Source organism: Malaya genurostris, chromosome 3 (genome assembly GCF_030247185.1).
Source record: "Malaya genurostris strain Urasoe2022 chromosome 3, Malgen_1.1, whole genome shotgun sequence".
NCBI lineage: Eukaryota > Metazoa > Arthropoda > Insecta > Diptera > Culicidae > Malaya > Malaya genurostris.
The window spans coordinates 189,448,717-189,467,951 of record NC_080572.1 but is presented as its reverse complement, the minus strand read 5'-3'; the positions used below and the strand labels follow the sequence as shown (position 1 = coordinate 189,467,951).

Here is a 19,235-nt window from a genome sequence, read left to right as displayed (position 1 = left end):
TATTCGCTCAAACGCTGCTCGCAAAAATGAACCTTTTTTCTTGGGCAAAATAAAACAGTGCCTGAACGTCATATTGAATAATAATTATCAAATCACAATAGTTTGGGTTCCGGCTCATTGCTCCATTCCAGGCAATGAAAGAGCCGATATTTTAGCCAAACGTGGTGCTATTGAGGGTGAAATTTATGAGATACCGATTGCTTTCAACGAATTCTATAGCGCGTCTCGCCAAAGAACACTTGCCAGCTGGCAAGCTTCTTGGGATAAAGATGATCTGGGTCGGTGGATGCACTCAATTATTCCTAAAATATCGACAAAGGCATGGTTCAGGGGACTGGATGTGAGTAGAGATTTCATTCGTGTGATGTCCAGACTCATGTCCAATCACTACACGTTAGATGCACATCTCCTTCGAATTGGACTTTCCGAGACTAATCATTGTGCTTGCGGCGAAGGTTACCGCGATATTGACCATGTTGTTTGGACATGCGTGGAGTTTCGTGATGTCAGATCTCAACTAATTAATTCCTTGCGTACCCAAGGTAGACTATCCAATGTCCCAGTTCGCAACATTCTTGCTTGTCGTGACCTTCCATACATGAAACTTCTTTATCATTTCATTAAATCCATTGGAGTTCCAATTTAAATTTTATTTTATGTTAGACTGTTTTCTCTTCCATGAGTTCAACCAATAGCCAACTATAGGATATTGAATATAAGTGGTGAACTGATACAAACATACCTGAAATAGTTATAAGATCATGTACAAAATAAATGTATTTTATTTAATGTAATTTAAAATAGCAACTCGCTTGATAAAAACAGTGTTTAGATTAACTAATGAGTACCAACATACTAATATGATATTCGAAATGTATTAGGTTTAAAGTACTATGTATTGTGGATGCCACGGCGAAGAAAAACTTATGTATATTGCCTATGAAATAAACGTACTTATGAAAAAAAAACATGTTTAATAATTTTTTTTAAGAATTCTTAGGAGCCGTGTTTTCAGTTGCCAGCTAATAATTCCCCTAGTTTCACAAAAATTTGTCTCAGTAATGTCAAATTGTGTGAATATTTTATCCACCGTTTGCAAGGAGTATTTGATTTTCTTCTTCGACAATTGAAATTAGTTTTTCAGAGTTCCTAAGAGCCTGTTCAGTGAATCTATGTTTGACTTTTTTCGAACATTATCAGTTATGATGAGGATATTTATGTCGACGAAGGAGCAGTCGAAGATTGTCGATGATAGGAGAATCAAATGTATATCATCTCAGTCACTAGAGGCCGAGGGAAAACCTCGTCCACTGAATAACTGGTCGAATAGGCTCTGTGAGAACTTGTATGCACACATTCAGGAGAGGCTTCAGTGGCTTATGCTTATGGCAGTTGAAAACAAATTGCTGTCTCAGTTGCAACGTCGAAACGGTGCTGATATCATACCATATGAGCAGTGCACAACCCGTAAAATTTGTCACGAGACGCCACTGGTTGTTAGAAGGAATCAGGTTTGCTGTAGGAGTGTTGTTCTTTAGTACATTCATTTTTAATTTTTAACTTTATACTTTTTCCAGACTACACCAGGCTAAAAACCTGTTTTAACACACCTAGTGGTGTAATGATGCCTTTCTCATAACAATCATACTATCATATAAAATACTGTGGTATTCTATAAAATAATTTTCTTCGATTCTTAAAAGAATAACTAAAATCTGTTTGTTTGGCCGTCTACTGATAAAAACTATCAATTGGAGAAGATTTAAGGTCGATTTAGGAAAACTTTTTACGGTTTTTCGCCCTTTTCAGTGATGGTATAAAATTTTTAACACACTTTACCCTATATTTCCGAATCCGGAAGTCGGAACCGGATGAAATTCAGGAACTATATATGGGACTACAGGACCTTTCACTTGAACCTAAGTTTGTGAAATTTTATTTAGATCTGATCTCCGGTTCCGGAGTTATGGGGTAAAATGTGCTACAAAATGAAAATATGTATTCTAACTTTTCTCATAGATGGCGCGACCGATTTTCGCAAACTTTCCGGAATTATAGGGTAAAGTGCATTAAAAATTTGATACCGTCGATTAAAACGGCGAATCAAAAAACGTAAAATTCTCAGTAGACAACCGAACAAATCGATTCCGGCTATCCTGGCTCCCGGTTTCCGATATCGGAAGCACCTAAAATAGTGGTTATATATTGCAAAATGAATCTCACTCACTTTCTCAACGATGCCTTCACCGATTTCCACAAACTTAGGTTCAAATCAAAGGTCTTGTGGCTCCATATTGAATTCCTGAATTTAATCCGACATCCGGTGGTTTTTGTTTTCCAAGATTCAAAGAATATTGAAAAATACCACACGTTTTTATATGCAGTAATTCCATGAGAAACGATGATATAAAGACTGTCCCAGAAAGTATGGACGCACTTTGATTTCGCTGTAAATAATTCACAAGTGTTAGATATTCAAATTTTATTCGATATACTGATAATATTAGACTACAACAACAGAATATTATTCTCAACATTTGCTACTTAGTCATTGTAGACTAGCTGTCGCACCTTCTTGCGAACGTTCCTCATTAAATTCCGTGCAAACTTCTTGGCGACAAGTTTTATTTTATTTATTTATTTCGTCAAGCAAATGTAAACTACATATAAATGGTTTACAATGTTTACTTAGATACTACGCATTATTTCTACGACTAAGCTGTAATTTCTTTTTTAATTTTTGGACAAACAAAGGTCAAGATGTTCGCAATATTGATTGTAGTGGCGCATTATACGATTGATTGGGCTATATTTTGCATAATTTGTTCAAGTGTTTTTTTTTCTAAAAACAATTTCCTGGTTCGTAATTGACGGCTAGGTGTATAAAAATTTAGTTGCGATAATAAAGAAGGTGATTGAATGCGTTGAGAAATAATGTCGCTGATAAAATAAAGCATTGCAAGGTCGCGGCGTTCTTTAAGTGTTTGAATATTGATGAGCATGCAGCGTGCTTCATATGATGGTAGAGGAAATGCTGTCCAGTTTAATTTACGAAGTGCATATAAAAGAAATTGTTTTTGAATAGATTCGATGCGTTCTTCGTGAATAATATTATATGGATTCCATACTAGGCTGCAATATTCCAAAATAGGTCTGACATATGTACTGTATAATTATTTTATTGTGTATGGGTCCTGAAAGTTATGACTGAAGCGTTTAATAAAGCCCAGCATGCTATTTGCTTTATTGATTATGGTATTGTAGTGTTCCACAAAAGTGAGCTTGGAGTCTAAGATTACGCCTAAATCTCTTACAATTTTACATTTTTCTACAAGTTGATTTCCTAGATGTATTTTTGTAGATATAGTTTCATTTTTCCTACTGAAAGTTATTGAGTTACATTTTTTTACATTGAGTTGGAGTAGACTTTTGCAGCACCAAATGTGGAATAGATTGATTTCGTTCTGTAATGCATATATAAGCACTTTCAGATTTTTGAGTTTGAAGGAAATGTCGTTTATATGTAAAATGAAAAGGAGAGGCCCTAAGTGAAAACCCTGAGGTACGCCAGAAGTTACATTAATTGGTTCAGACAATTTTTTTAAGCGGACTACCTGTACACGATTCGTTAAGTATGATTTGAGCCATTCCAGAAGGCTATGTTCTATGCCATATTTTTGTAGTTTGTGTAGAAGTAAAGGTATGTCAATACGGTCGAAAGCTTTGCTAAAGTCTGTGTAAAGAGTTTCTACGTAGTTGCCAGCGTCCATTGCATTCAGAGTGAATGTCATAAATTCTAAGAGATTTGTTGTAGTTGAGCGGCCTTTAAAAAAGCCATGTTGTTTGTTTGTTATTACATTTTTAAGTTGATGAAAAAGTTTTTCATTTACAATTTTTTCAAATAATTTTGGAATGCATGAGATAATGGCTATTCCACGGTAGTTCCGAATGTTAGATTTTGCACCAGATTTAAATATTGGTACAAGAAAGGAAGATTTCCATGCTTCAGGAAAAGTACATTTATTAAGTGATAAGTTAAAAAGTAGTTGTAGTGCCCAGGTAACCAATAAGCACTAATAATGGCATTAAAATAGCCGTTTATGAGCATCAAAAATGCATATAGCTCTATATCTGCAATCTGAAAGCTCATCTGTTGTAAATCAATCAGAATTCAGCTTTCAGAATGCACACCAGCCATAAATAAGCATTTTCTATGAATTGCCGTATATTTTGCCAAAGTCAGCCTTAATTCAGTCTCAAGTGCGATTGAAATGTCAATCAGCGATTATTTGCTGTCTTAATACGGCATTACTATGTGCTTATTGGTTAACGGGGGTGGTAGTGTAAGTTCTTCAGCAAGATTTTTTTTAAATATTGGTGGTATACTGTCAGGTCCAGGCCCTTTTGAGGCGTCTAAGTTTTTCAGTGCTGTCTAAATGTCATGTTCTGATAGATAGTTTACAGAGATGGAGCTAGAAAATGCAGGTATGAAAGAGAAGTATTCACGGTCACGGTCAGTTTCTGAATAAGATGTATATACTTCTTGGAAAAAATTTGCAAATTGATTGCAGATTTCTGTACTATTTTTCCCAACATGTTCGTCGGGGTGCATTTGAGATGGAAAATTGTTGCTTTTTAGTTTAGTTTTTGTGTAGTTAAAAATGTTCTTAGGACAAGTCTTTATTTCGTTTTCAGTTTTGGGGTTATATTCTTCATGTGCTGTGTTAATGGCTATTTTGAGTTGATTGCATAGATTTAAGTAATTTTGAAGATGAGCGTCACTTTTTTCTTGTTTGTAAGTTTTGTGTGATTTTTGTTTCCTATTTTTCAAATGTTTTAGTTGTGAATTGAACCATACAGGTAATTTGCTGTTATGATTTTTTCTTCTTCTTTTCATAGGCAAAGTTTCGGCTAATATTTTGTTTATAATGTGATAGAATTTGTTTACTTCGACGTCGACATTTCCTTCTGTACTCAGTATGTTCCGCCAATTTATTATACTTAGTCTACGCTTGACTTCTTCAAAGTCAATTTTATTGTATTCCGGCACTTCCTTATATTCCAAGTCGTAGGGAAGGGATGCATTGTGTGTAAATAATGAATATTTATTTGCGGTGTGAAATGCTTCATTTTTTAATAATAGCTGGTTTGATGCACTCACACAAAAGTCTTCTGTGCAATTTGTGAAAAGAAGGTCTAAATATGCGTTTTGTTGATTTTTTACGGAGTTTACTTGATGTAGGCCAAAACTAGAAATTTTGTCGAAAAAGTAGTGCAATGTTTCGTTTTCTCCTACGACTGGAAGTAAGATTGATTCATTTTCAATGTCAGAAATTGAAGTCGCCAAAAATATGAAGCTTTACTTCAGGTTCCATATTCGAAATAATTGTGTCTAAAGATTGAAAGAATAATTCAAAGGAGAATTTGTTCGCATTTTCGGGTGGGAAGTAGACAGAGCAGTAAATATGTTCTTCTCCCAATATTGAGACTTTGGCCCATACAAGCTCAAATTCTTTATATTTAGGAGTAATAATTTCTTCAGAAGTAAAGCAAAAGTTTATGGCTATGAGGACTCCACCTCCAGATTTTTGCTGACAGAGAGATAAATTTCGGTCGTGCCGAAATACGTTAAAATTATTTCCAAATACTTCTTCGCTTCTTACACTTTCATCCCAGCTGCTTTCAGTTCCAAGGATTACGTCGAAAGAGGAGGTTATTAAATTTTGATGAATTTCTTTCATTTTGGCCGGGCTTTTCATGCGGTTGAAATTTTGGCAATAGACCAAAATTTCAGTCACATTTTGTCTGTGAAGCGAAGAAGTATTTGAGAATTCAGGAGTTTTGACACTTTTTCCAATCTTTTTCGAACTGTTGAATAGTTTCGGCTGCCGAGGCATGTTTCCTAAGATGTGCCTTCGTTAATGCCCAAAATTCCTCAATTGGTCGAAGTTGTGGGCAATTTGGTGGATTCATGTCTTTTGGGACGAAAGTGACATTTTTGGTAGTATACCATTCTACCGTTGATTTCAAGTAGTGGCAAGAAGCAAGATCTGGCCAGAAGACAACAGGATCCTTGTGGCTTCGAATCATAGGTAGAAGTCATTTTTGTAAACATTCCTTTATGTATATTTCGCTGTTCATTGAAGCAGTGGTAATGAAGGGTTTCGAAATCTTACCGCAGCTACAAACTGCTTGCCAGACCTTAGCTTACTTACCAAATTTTTCAACTTCAATCGATGTCTCGGACTGGTTTAACACTTGCCCTTCTCGCACTGTATAATATTGTGGTCCCGGCAAGGATTTGTAATCGAGTTTCACGTAGGTTTCGTCGTCCATGATTATGCAGTTCAAATTTCCAGCAAGAATCGTATTGTCCAGCTTTCGAACCCTCGGCATGATTGATGCTTCTTGTTTTGGACTACGTTTTGATTGTTTCTGATTCTTATAGGTTCGAAGATTCAAACTTTCTTTAGCATGAAGAACATTTGACTTCGAAGTGCCCACTTTTTTGGCCACATCCCGAACTGAAACCTCCTTCTTTTGCTCGAACGCCTTTAGTACACGTTTATCCAACTGAGGGTTAGCAGGACCTTTTTTTCGACCCGTTTTCGGTTTATTTTCAAAGGTGTTATCTTCACCGAAATTCCTGATTTCATTTCGCACGGCTTTTTCACTTTCTCCTTCCATTTTTGCTATCTTTCTCAGGGACAGTCCGCGTTCTGTGCACCATTTGTACACAAATTTTCGACGTTGTTCTGCTGAAAGTCCACGCATTTCGAAACAAACTAATGAAAACGAATAAACAACTGCACAAGTGGTTAGAGAAGAGTGTAAACAACAGGACGCAACCATAAAAATTGACAGAATCTGTACCATTGCGAATTGGCAGCGGTTTTTGGTTGCGTCCATACTTTCTGGGACAGTCTTTATGCGCAGTAACGACATCTAAAATGACGTAATTTCAGGTGTTTCTGTGTTGTCGTTTGTGCAGGAGCACGTTTTTTCTGGCACTGGTGAGTAAATTTCTACTTTTGTAAAGAAATGCGTGTAACGCGCATCAATTTATATTTGATTTCCAAAAACGTGGTACCATTGGAAAGGGTATTCAAAACTTTACAAAATGGCATATTGGTTCTCAGTATAAACTTACTTTTGTTTTTGTTAATCGTGATTGTTCTCGAAAACATTCATTGGGGCAGGTTGGCCGAGTTTTGTGCGGGGTTGATTGGTCGAAATGTAATTTTAGCTTACAGTAAAGTGCACTTGGATATTCGTGAAATGTTATCCTTTTTTGGGACGGAATTGGATTGTATGTTTATATTGATGATTATTAGGAAAAATATACATGAGAAATAAGTGAATCATTAAAAATTGGAAATTGTCGATATAAAATATGATTACATTATTTTATGAATGAAATGTCATCAAAACTTTTAGCATTTAGAATTCCTGACAGGATTTCTCGCAGATTGACCCAACCCCGAACAAAACTCGTCCGTCAGTATAGAGTCTGTTGCAGATGTAAGCCATCCTAAAAATAACAGACCTCTCCCCAAGGCTGATTCGGAGGAGCGTCAAAGTCGTGAATTCCGAATTATTCCAAAAAATTTTAACAATTCTCTAATAAAAGTAGCATTGGAGGGATAAAAAATGAAACCAAGCGTAAGCGAGAACGCTGGTGGAGGAAAAGGTTGAAAGGAAACTGAAAAATTTCATTAATATTGCTGAAACTAATTCCAGAATAGTTAAAAAGACTCGAAAATCCAAGAAGGGAAATCCTGTCAGGAACTCTAAATGCTAAAAGTTTTGATGGCATTCGATGCACAAAGTATTGGAATCATATTTTCTATCGACAATTTCCAACTTTTAATGATTCTAATCTGGTATTTCTATTTGTCAATGATTTTAATTTATTTCCATTACTTATTTCTCATGTATATTTGTTCTTATGATCATCAATATAAACATACAATCCATACATAAATCACAACTCGGCCAACCAACCCCGCACAAAACTCGGCCAACCTGCCCCAATGAATGTTTTCGAGAACAGTCACGATTAACAAAAACAAAAGTAAGTTTATACTGAGAACCAATATGCCATTTGTAAAGTTTTGAATACCCTTTCCAATGGTACCACGTTTTTGGAAATCAAATATAAATTGATGCGCGTTACACGCATTTCTTTACAAAAACAGAAATTTACTCACTAGTGCCGGAAAAAGAAAAAAATGTTCGGTCAACTAGCCCCGGTCACCTCAACTTTTTTTTTCAAATAATTTTATATTTTAAATTTTATGCTAAGAGTTCCACAATTATTTTCGTTCAAGACATCGGAAAAGACATTACGCTTTGGCGCAATAATCTAAAAGATGTCACGTAAATAGAGTGAACTTTGCGTCTGCTTAGCGATTTGAATTAAACTGCTGGGTGGGGATAGCAGTTCACTTAAAACTGCTACATAATAAAAATTATGCATACAGACTTTTTTAACTAATGAAAACATTTATTGATACAATTGATGTGTTTTACAAATTTTTCTAAACTAGGCCAACCTACTCCTGATTCTGGGGTTGGTTGGCCGATTTTTTTCTCCGCATTTGATTGTTAATAACTCTTTTCCTGATTTTCGCACAAGGTTGAAAAAAATCACACATGTGCTCAAAAGGGGTATCTTCATGGCAGAGCAAAGCGTTTATCAAAAAGTCTAAACAGAAAGAGTACACAAATTCCGAAAGCGAAACTCGGCCAACTAGCCTCGGTGTCCCCTACTAAATTTGATTTTCACAGTTAGTTTTGTAAGGCTTGCAAAAGCATTCGACTTTTTTTAGTGCATATTTTTTAAGAGTGAACTAGATCATCTTCGACACTATTTCTGTACAATTTACAGCATCGACAATTCATAAATGGAAACCCAATTCAAGGAATCTTTACAATATATCAGCTTTTGCTGCTCTGGTGTCAAAACAAAAAACTACTGTCAAAACAAAAAAAGCTGCTACAAAAAAGATAGCAACATATTCCTTCGGATGCCCAGCAAAGAGTCGAAACACTTCCGCTCGGTTACTGCACAATACCGCACAACAGCCGCATCTCGTGTCGTTTCTTCCGACAGCAAAATGTTCATTCAACGAGCTTATTCCGCATCAATCATTTCAATATCTATCGAAGCGCGAAAGGTTCTTCAACTTTCTGCCAGGCCAATTAGTCGTCATTTTTAGTTCTTTGCTTACCTTTCCACTGTCGGCTGAATCAACAAACAGATATGAAGATTTTTAAAAGCAAAACGAGTGAAAAAAAAAGCAGAACCCATTTTCCCTCAGTTGAACCTACTGGGGAAGTTTTTCCGCACACCATTCTGAGCAACTAATTGTTTTACAAGGCGACCGCCTAGCAGCCATTCTAGATTACTTTTCATAGGTCTATCCGAGCATTTACCCGTTTAGACCGACGATGGAGCAATACTCGAGGTATTGGACCATGGAAAGGATAGCGTTCTAGGTTTAAACCACCACATGAACCAACACCGGCGGACCGCACAATCAGTGCTTGTTGGCTTTTTTTCATGGTTTATTTCTTGAGACAACCGGCTATCGGTGTTTTCCTAGTTAACCGAAGCGTGGCGATTACGGCTCAGAATGGATTAATTCACAGGAAGTTTCCGGTCTGAGACAACCAGCGATTCGTGCGATCGGGTTTGGTCTAGTGAGTCAGTCAATTGATCTGACTTTACTTGCCATTGCAAGGAAATTGCCCTTCAATTTAGTTATCTCTCCGACATGGGATTTAGTTTTAGTTGAGCACATCAAACTTGAAGAAATGAAAAATGATTCAAGAGTTTTGATCACTGAGCAAACCTAAAACAACATGACATCAATCAGCAAATTTAGCAGCAAATGAAACACAAACACTTCTCTCGGCAAAACGAACGAAACCTCTCATGGCCAGGAACCCTAATTTCGCAACCTCATACAACATTCCCACTTCAATCGATCTCCGGCTAGGAGTGCTAATCGAACCACATTGCGATCTACCCGTCCCCATCCCCGTCACCATCACAACTCGTCGTGTTGTGTTCTTTTTGTGGCTGGTGTCATCATCCACTCGAGCACGATCACGAAGCGAGTCGAGTTGAGATCAGCGCAGCCAGAAGCTGATGTGTGTTCCAGAAAATAATGCGAAGAATCACAGCGCTTCTTGTTTGAACAGTTCCGAAATATTCAATCCAGTACAACAACAAAACTTCAACGCCCTCCAAACACACCAACTACGGCCTCCAGTGGCACCTTACCGCTTCATTCCCCCTCCCCACCCTGCAATCAGCCAAGAAACGGTTCCAGTGGTGGGCAAAAATCAACGTTGAATCACCGCGAATGGCGTTGTGATCTCGAGAATGTCCAAACCCGGCCCGAACATCCGACCGACCTGTTGCTGTTGTTGTTGTTCGCGGTCGATCCTGCTGTGTACCGATGTTTTCAGTTTCGTTGAGTGTCGGAGCCCAGGAGTTCGTTGATCCCGTCCGTCCCGTGTACAGAACGTTCTGCCGCGTAAGAATCAAGAACCAAGCAAACGAAACGGACGCAAAAAAATAACAACATACAACAACGCCAGCATGCATGCAGGAATTGAAGCGAAAACATGTGAAATTGACTTTACACATCGGTCCGTAGGCAGCGATGGATGCGGGATGTGCCGGTATGGGAGGGGGATGGGTGGTCCCGAACGGGCAGCGTAGTGTCTAAAAGAGAACCAACCAAACAACCGAAACAGGCAAAAGCTCTAACCACAGCCAGGCAGCAGCGCGCATGAACGGAGTGAACGAATGAACTTCACACTTTCTTGGGTTGCGTTTATTTTCCAAGCTTTTCTTTCCAACTGATTCCAGACCCAATCGATGAATTCCGAACCAACGGTTCGCATACAGATGGGCCGATGAAAAACAAGGAACGAAAAGCTGTGTTCGATGTGAAACGACGCGAGCTTTTGGTTTGTGCTATCGGGCACGAGAATGGTGGCACAATTCTCATTTTTTGCAGCTTGATGAACTTGACGGTGTTTGTTTTGACTCGCAACCTGTGTAGGCTTCCGGTTTCGATGGCATTAGTGACTAAAGTGCGGTTTGAAAAATGGATTTTAATATTTCCTGATTAGAATGTTCAAAGTTGTTTGAACATATTTACGAAAATATTAATTGAATTGTGCTTCCGGAAAATTTATCACTTAAATAAAAACACACTAAAACTTCAATGCTTCGTTAAAATTCGTAGCGTTGTGAGCATAATTTTGATGAAATGCATGCACAATTATCCTATGAATCATACAATATTTTTTAAGTATGCACCCGATCAACAAAGGAGAACAAAATTGTATCTGAGGTTGTTTCGTTTTTTCTATCTAAATTAGTAATTATTTTGGCCTCGTAATAGTTAAAATATCAGAAACTATAACTCAATTTGACCTAGGTGATAACCAAATTGTTACGAACCTCGATTTAACAATATTTATTCTAAATTTGTTACAAATTTTGAACGACTTTTTAGCTGTTATAACCAACCAGGGGAAAAGAATTATCTTGCAAATCTAAAAATAGATTTCGCGAAGTAAGATGAAATTGCACACCTTTAGGAGATTTGATTTGCCATAAAAAGTCATGCGGCTCGCGCGACTGGCTCCGAACCGGGTAGTTTTGAGTTGGCAACATACGCTACGATTGCATTAGGACATGAGAGCCAACTGAGGGTGGCAGGATATATTGGCATCATGTAATAACTAGTGTAAGTCTCTATCATTACAAAAATAATCCATCGTTCCCCACCTCTTTCGTCGTTTCCAAACGGGGGCAAAGGGGCTATTTTAGAACTATGAGCAAACTTTTTTTGGTGCTGAACGAAAGCTGTAAATGAACGGAAATGACTAAATTCAGTAAAACAAATTTCTCACTACCTTAGAGAATCTGAGGAAATAATACTAATGAATGATAGTTTTTCGTTTTTTTCTTCTTTCAAGTAACATTCGAATCAATTCGCTCGTTCAATTGAAGTAGTGAATTGTCTGTACGTGTATGTGTGTCGATTGCCATATCATAAATAGTGAATCATATTCATCTATAGCCAAAAATCAATATCATAACTACGCAAAAAATCATCAGATCAACATAGTATAGAGTAACTCAAGAAATAAAGATAAATCGATACGAGTTATAAAAAAAAGTTTCTCTATTTCCAGTACATCCGAGGTCGAGTAAAACTAAAGTCGCTACTTTCAACGTGCAGCTAAAAGACCTATAATTCGAAATAAGTATTGAGCTGAGTTTAGATTTTGGTTTTGAGCCCAGTTTAGATTTGGTTTTTCGGTTATTGCAGCGTTTTGAAAATTTTAACACTTATCATTCTGTATTTACGGAAATAAAAATCGAGAAGAGAAGATGTTTGAAAGTAAGGTATCGCGGTCGGGTGACGGCCAGGATGTAGACCGTGTTCGATGTACATTCTACCATGTCTGACTGGCGTTTTAGAGTGACTATAACAAGATTCAGAGTGGCGAAATGGTAGCGCGTATGCACGGAATGCATAAGAACGCAGGTTCGAGTACTGTCTCTGAGCGTATCTTTTTCCAATAAATCATGTCTTCTGTTAGTTTTTCATTCATTTGGCTTCTCCAATATTTCCGCTCAGTCATTGCAAAAACTGAACTTAGTTATGGCGGCCTTACGTAAACCAACTAAAATTAATAAATCGTTAAAAAATTGTATTTTTTTTAAATCAACTAAAAATATTTAAATCAATTTTTTCAGTGTAGGACTCGGTTTGGAATTTTTTCAATATTTTTAATAGAAAATTTGTCTGATTTCGGGAAACTTACTAGTACTACATATGTCTGCATTTTTCGACTATAACCATTTGAAAAACATTGGTTAGAGTACGTCCTGTAAAGATATTTTTAGAACAACTTTGCGTTAGTTCAATCCAAGATTATTTTTTTATTCATTTTATTGTGCATTATTAGTCGTCTTAAAATTAAATACAGTTACTTAGTTAGCCCGGAGGAAGAAACTACGAGTTTTTGAGTTTACTCCAGCCAATACGGTCTGTGCAGACTTGTCTGCGACCGATTTAGTAGCGTTTGTCCAAGATTTTCGAAGTTATTCTATATATGTGACTTGTTGTTTAGATTGAGAGAGTTCTCTCTTCAAAAGAATCCAATACCGCTCGATAGGTTCCAACTCCGGGCATCTTTGGCGTAGAGACAAGATGCTAAATCAAGCCAGAATAGCGAGGGAGCGTCATAACTGCGTAGGAACAATCGCTTCTTTAGATATTCTAAACGGTTTATTTCCTTGTTTATTGTTCCATTAGTGATGAAGCCTTGGATCTGCTGGCGTAGCCGCATTCGTATTTTTTCATTTTCACTTAATAAACGGAAAATACCAGCTACATTTGCCTAGTAGATACACCTATGCAATTGGCTTTGATGCTTACTAGCTAATAGCCAACAAGTTTTCTTGGGAACTACTTTCTGAGGTTCATGAACCAATCTTTATTCAAGAGTACAACAATCAATCATTATTCAACAAGTACAATGGTAGGTTAACAAAACGGGCGTTAACGCTATCATCTTTCGTTTGTCTTTAATTGAAATCAATTCTAATTGCGATTTTAGGACGATTTCAGGATTCGGCGAAATGACCCTTTCGGCGAAATGGCATTCGGCGAAGTGACCCATTCGGCGAAATGTCATTCGGCGAAATAACCCTTTCGGCGAAATTACTTGCGGCGAAACGGCTTTCGGCGAAATGGCTTTCGGCGAAATGACCCTGATCCGGACAGTGCTTCCAGGAAACCCACACTCTTCGAAAAAAATTAAATTTACGCTCGACATAATTTCCAGCATGCCCTACTTTCTTCGGTAATGACACAATATTACGTAAAAATAATGTTTGTGTCTGCATAGATGTAAACTTCATCTAAATTAATCGTGAAGTTAAATATTTGACTTTTTTGTACCTACTTTGAATTGTGAATTTTAGTGAAATTCAACGCTCCTTTTATGTACGCCTATAAGAACGTAAATTTACATGATTTTTTCCAAGTCTGCAAGATTTTTTGCAAAAATTCTTCTTAACAAACCTGAATTTTCATTGCGACCGCACATAAGGCTTATTGCCATGTTCGATCTAAAAGTTACTAGTATCCTAGGACAGGACCTGATAATTGTTAATCAACTTCGAGAACCACCCGGGTAGGTGTAAATAGCAAACAAAGATCAAAATAATAACAACTTTTACCATCATATCTTGGCTTGATGTTTCTGTGTTATCACAGCGATACTTGATATTTTCGTAATATTGCATCCAAGGAATCAAGAAACTATAAAATATCTGTTTAACATCAAAATTAGTAATAATATCTTATTTCGTTATTGATGAGCTATTCCAATTTCATTAAGTAAATTGATCCAGTAGTTTCATCTTCAAATAAAATACTATTGAATAAACTGCATCAGAATCAGATAAGAGAAATACTTATGATATTACTCTATTCTGATTGCTAGAATATAAAATAATTGAGAAATTCGTCTTCTCTAAATAATTTGTTCTGGGTTTCATTTTACAATGACAGAATTTTATATTTTGTAGCTATTTTCTCATGCAAGTTTTGGTATGATTTTTGATATTTTAACTCTTATTTCAAACTAAATAATGTTAATTTCTACGATTGAGATGTTTGGTTTTAATAACAGAATTTGTTATTGGTTTGCAAATCACTTCTACCCGGGCAGTTTCGGACCAGCTCATGATTGGTAGAAATTGACATAAGGAAGTACAAGTTGTTGAAATTTATTTTACTGCAGGGTGATAGAAGAAGTGTTGGCAGTGACGTCGGTAATAATGCCGTTTGATATTGCATATTTTGTTTTTCGGATCATCTTTTTAAAATTATTAATTTCAATAGGATTTAAGTTCAATTTGTTTTTAACTTCTGTCAATGTGGAAAGTATACGAGTACATTTAACGATCACTAGATGATACAAAGAGAAAGCCTGAAATCACGAAGTGTGATATGGACGAGAATATTGATTATGTTGGTTGAACTTGAATCTAACACCAAATCTTTGGATACCTCTGTTTGTTAGTATTTTTCTAAAACTAAATATGTTGGATACTTTAGTTAATGGAAAAAATTACCCTTTATTTAGATACTTTAGTTAATAAAAATAATTACCAAAAAATAAGTGCTTTAGAAAATTTTTATTAAACTGTTTCAACTAAACGTTTTCTTCAAAACAACCATCTGATGAAAATGAATTCAGAGCTATATTTTTGACTGATAAAACATTTCTCTAAGTATTTTCAAATCATAAATAATCGCATGTTATAAGGGGAGAGCTTTTCAGAATAAATAAATATCTTTACTGGCAACAGTGATCGCGAGTAATGTATTATTTATAAAAGGGAGCAATCGGAATAAGAAGAGCTATATTTTTCTGGAAAAAGAAGCCAGTTGTCTGGACCTGTCCTAGCTAGTATCACCAAAAATTGAACTTATACAATGAACAGACATACATCCATTAGTCTGCGAAATATTTCACGCGTTAATGAAGCATTTCCAGAGATATACGTATTTAGGGGTGTCCAAATTTTGTCGCGGGCAAGTCTTAAACATGGTTTGGCCCTTTTAAAAAGACAGTCTAGATCAACTTTGGAAAAATAATCGTATGCAAAGAGTCATTTTGTGACACAGTCTACATGCCCTGAAAGTTTAATTGAAATCTGACAGTGTACTGCCAACTTCGATTGCGATTCACTGCAGAAATTCGTTTATTGAAAGAAATACTAAGAGCAAATTCAACAGCTGGAAGTTTTATATGGGCGATCTATAATAGAACTAAAACTAGAACAAACGTATCTCCAGCAAGCCATTCTAATTTTTATATATTTTCTTCTTTTCTGTGTATCTACTTTTAGTGTCCAACAATTTCAAAACATTTTTCGAATTACAACGGTGTGAAGAATACGCATGCGAAAAATGCATTCATCCGTCTTTCAGTCTTGAGCCGAAACGGTTTCTTTATCTTTAGTTTGCAATTCTTTTCCTCGTTTTTTGACACGTAGTTTTGAAGAATAATTTCCTAATCCACCATTATTTGTGAATCCGTGTGACGAAAAAATTGATGTAAATAGTTTAATGTGTGAAGAAAACCATGCCGTACAAGACTAACATTACCATAGAGTGTGAAGCTCTAGCATAGATGGAAAATGTCTTGCCAAAAACTGTTAAAAATTCTGGCCCGAAAACAACTTCAGTTACATAAATCACGAAAAAATCCCACCGGAACGTGACCTACCCTCCACCGAAGCGGATTTTTGTCTACCAAATATAAATGAGCACGTAATTTAATACTTATTTTACGCGTGTAGTTCAAATAAAGAGAAAAAAAGATGCACCTTAATGCGAAGGACGTGATCAAAACATAAAGGAAAAGGAGCTAAAAAAAAACAGAAAGCTTCATTCAGATAAGCAAGAATGGCACGCTGTGTTCGCCAAAAGCGGTCCAAAGGTACAAAGGTCCAGCTAGAGTGGGATCCGTGTTTGAAGGAAGGTACCGTTAGCGGTTCTTTCGGTGATGATTGTTGTGTTTGAGACAGGTAGAAAATAAGATGGTGCATGAAAAAAAAGAGTGTAAACAAAAGGACCTCTGCTAATGGGTTTACTTTTGCTGCGGATTCGAACTTTTTTAGGAAAAGGTTCTGTTTGTGGTCAAAGTTGTACACACATGTAATCGTATCATAATTTAATAGATTTCCTTGTTTCATTCTTTTCCAGACAGCCGAAACCTGTGACACCTATGGGCGCCGAGTAAAGAAAAAGGTAAGTACCGTCCCAGTTTTGAAACCTATGGAATCACATCTCTCACTCAAATCAAAAAGCTGCTTCACATTCTTAAATCAACAATCAGGCAGTGTAATTTTCTCAATCAACCAACCTCACGCAATAGGGCAATCGAGTTCACAAAACTTTAAAACGTTCCTCATCCCCAAAGCTTCGATGGATTTGTCAGCTGCCGGGTAGGCAGGGAGGCTTCGTTTCAAGCCGATGACCTCTTCTGTGCCATAACCTACCCCAACGACGAGCGAAACGATCGGAAGGGAAAAAAATCTGTCCCTAATACCTTCCGGCCGGTCCCCTCCGAATTGAATGGAAATCGACCAACAGCGCATTGCACTTTCGCCCTGAACTTACCGCGTGTTGCCCCGTGGCCGGCCACCACCCCGGCCGGAGTAGGTCTACGGAGGAGGTGTAGTTCAAAATCAAAGCACCAGTGTTTTTCTTCCTCGTACGTAGTTTATTTACTCGCTATAAACAAACCGTCAACAGTCAACAACCTTTAAAGTTCAGGACAAAAAAAATTGTGAAAAGAATCATTCGCACACACCACACCACTCGTGATGTCAATACGGGACCAAGCGAGTGAACCAGAAGCGGAGAAATGCTCCATACCAGGTGCTAATATGAGGCACTTTCGTATGAAAATGAAAACACCCGTTGTTTCTGCCCGAAGGTTCACCACCATTCTGCTGATGGACATCCTTCACTTCACTGAGGGTTGCATTCCACGAGGTTGACTTTCTCCGCCGACAGTGCTGCAAAAATTGAACAGTTTTTTTTACCGGCCAATATTCAACATTGTCGCATGTTCGTCCTCTAAAAACTGATTTATTCTTAATGTACATTCATGACAGCTAATGCTGAATTGGAAAGATTTTCCCACTTTGCCGTTAGATTTAGACTGTGCGGTTAATTTTTGAACACACCCGTTTGACAGCACTGCTCTCGAAAGACGGCGCTGAGCAGTTTGCAATACACAACCGAAAGGGTTCATCGACCCGAATCGGCAGCAAAAGCCCGACAGCCGTTCTAACTGGCAGCCAGTATATGGGTGGATGGGTAGGTATAACCACTACAATGAATGCAACTGAACTCGGATGAGGACGCCGCTTGTTTTATTTTTTTTTCTTAGCGAACGGGAACGGTAGAGAACACAGACCAGGAGGCTCATTCTGCATCCACCACGGTGACGGAGCCGATCCATTCGGAACGCGAATGGGCGGCTAGTGTCATTTCATTTTCAATTCCCGTGCGGTGAAAACAGTCGGGCAGGCGAAAATAGAAATAAAAACAATCATAAATCCGACCCGCAATGGAGGGAAATTGCACTGTAGAGTTCAATTGCCTTTTAACCCACAAGAACAAGGACTCGGTCTGGCCTGGCCTGGCCTGGCACGGGCTGCTTGAGGCTGCCGGGGTGGAAGACGCTCGGGACAGAACGTAAACAAACGGCAGACACTCTCACACCCCTGGCACTCGCAGCGCAACGGTTCCCGGTCTTACTTCCGCTTTACTACATACTATTTTGCGCTGCAGTCATTCATTCAGAGCGGCGACTGGTAGTGACTGTCGGAAAATTGGCCGCTAGCCACGGCGAGTTCTCGGTTCTTCTTGGTAGTAATAAGGCACATACACACCAACACACTGGCCTGACTTCAGCCGGTAGTAACAGGCCTATGTTTGCGACACCGGTTCGCTTAGGCCGTACCCAGTCCGAAACAGTCCGGAAATCGATAACAGAAGCCACTGGCAGCCAGACTGGCGACCGATAAGGGAACATTTTTCTCGTTCGGAAAGGTCGGGAAACTTTTCACTCTGCCTCCTGTGAGTGTGTGTGTGTGTGGTTGTGTAAGCACCTCTCACTACTCTCAGCAGGTGTGTGGTGGAGTGAGTGATGAGACACTTTGTCGCTGCTGACGTTCGGTTGTTGGTCTTGCAGAAGCGAATTTTAAAATCAACAAAATTCTTTTTTCGGAGGAAGGAACAAACTAAAACTGGCGGCACTTTGGACACGAAAGTTCACTAACACCGTCGGCATTATTAGGATTAGTTGGAGAGTGGCCATCGTCTAGACGTGAGGAAATACGGTTCAAACCAACACTATTTTGAAGAAAATTATTAATGTTGTTTTGTTTACGGTTCGTTATAAACCGTTATAAGCCAGGGTTGGCGATTAAATGCATAGGGCACTGGTCTTACAACCCAGTTGTCGTATTTTCGAATCCCGGCCTGGCATGATTTTTAGTGTCAGTAGGATTGTAGCACCAGCCCTGCAATGGTTCTAATAATCGGCTTCGAAGTCTGTTGGAACAGAAGATCAAATTCCACAAAAGGAATGTAATACCAAGA

General features: G+C 37.8%; 1 protein-coding gene across 1 annotated transcript in view; it reads left to right on the top strand.

Annotated features, from left to right (window-relative positions):
- The window catches only part of LOC131437739 (PR domain zinc finger protein 1), a 153,225-nt gene that overhangs the window by 22,807 nt on the left and 111,183 nt on the right, over positions 1 to 19,235 (top strand). The window contains exon 2 of the mRNA XM_058607281.1: positions 16,824 to 16,868. The gene's annotated coding sequence lies outside the window, so the exon portion shown is untranslated. The remainder of the gene's footprint in view (positions 1 to 16,823; positions 16,869 to 19,235) is intronic.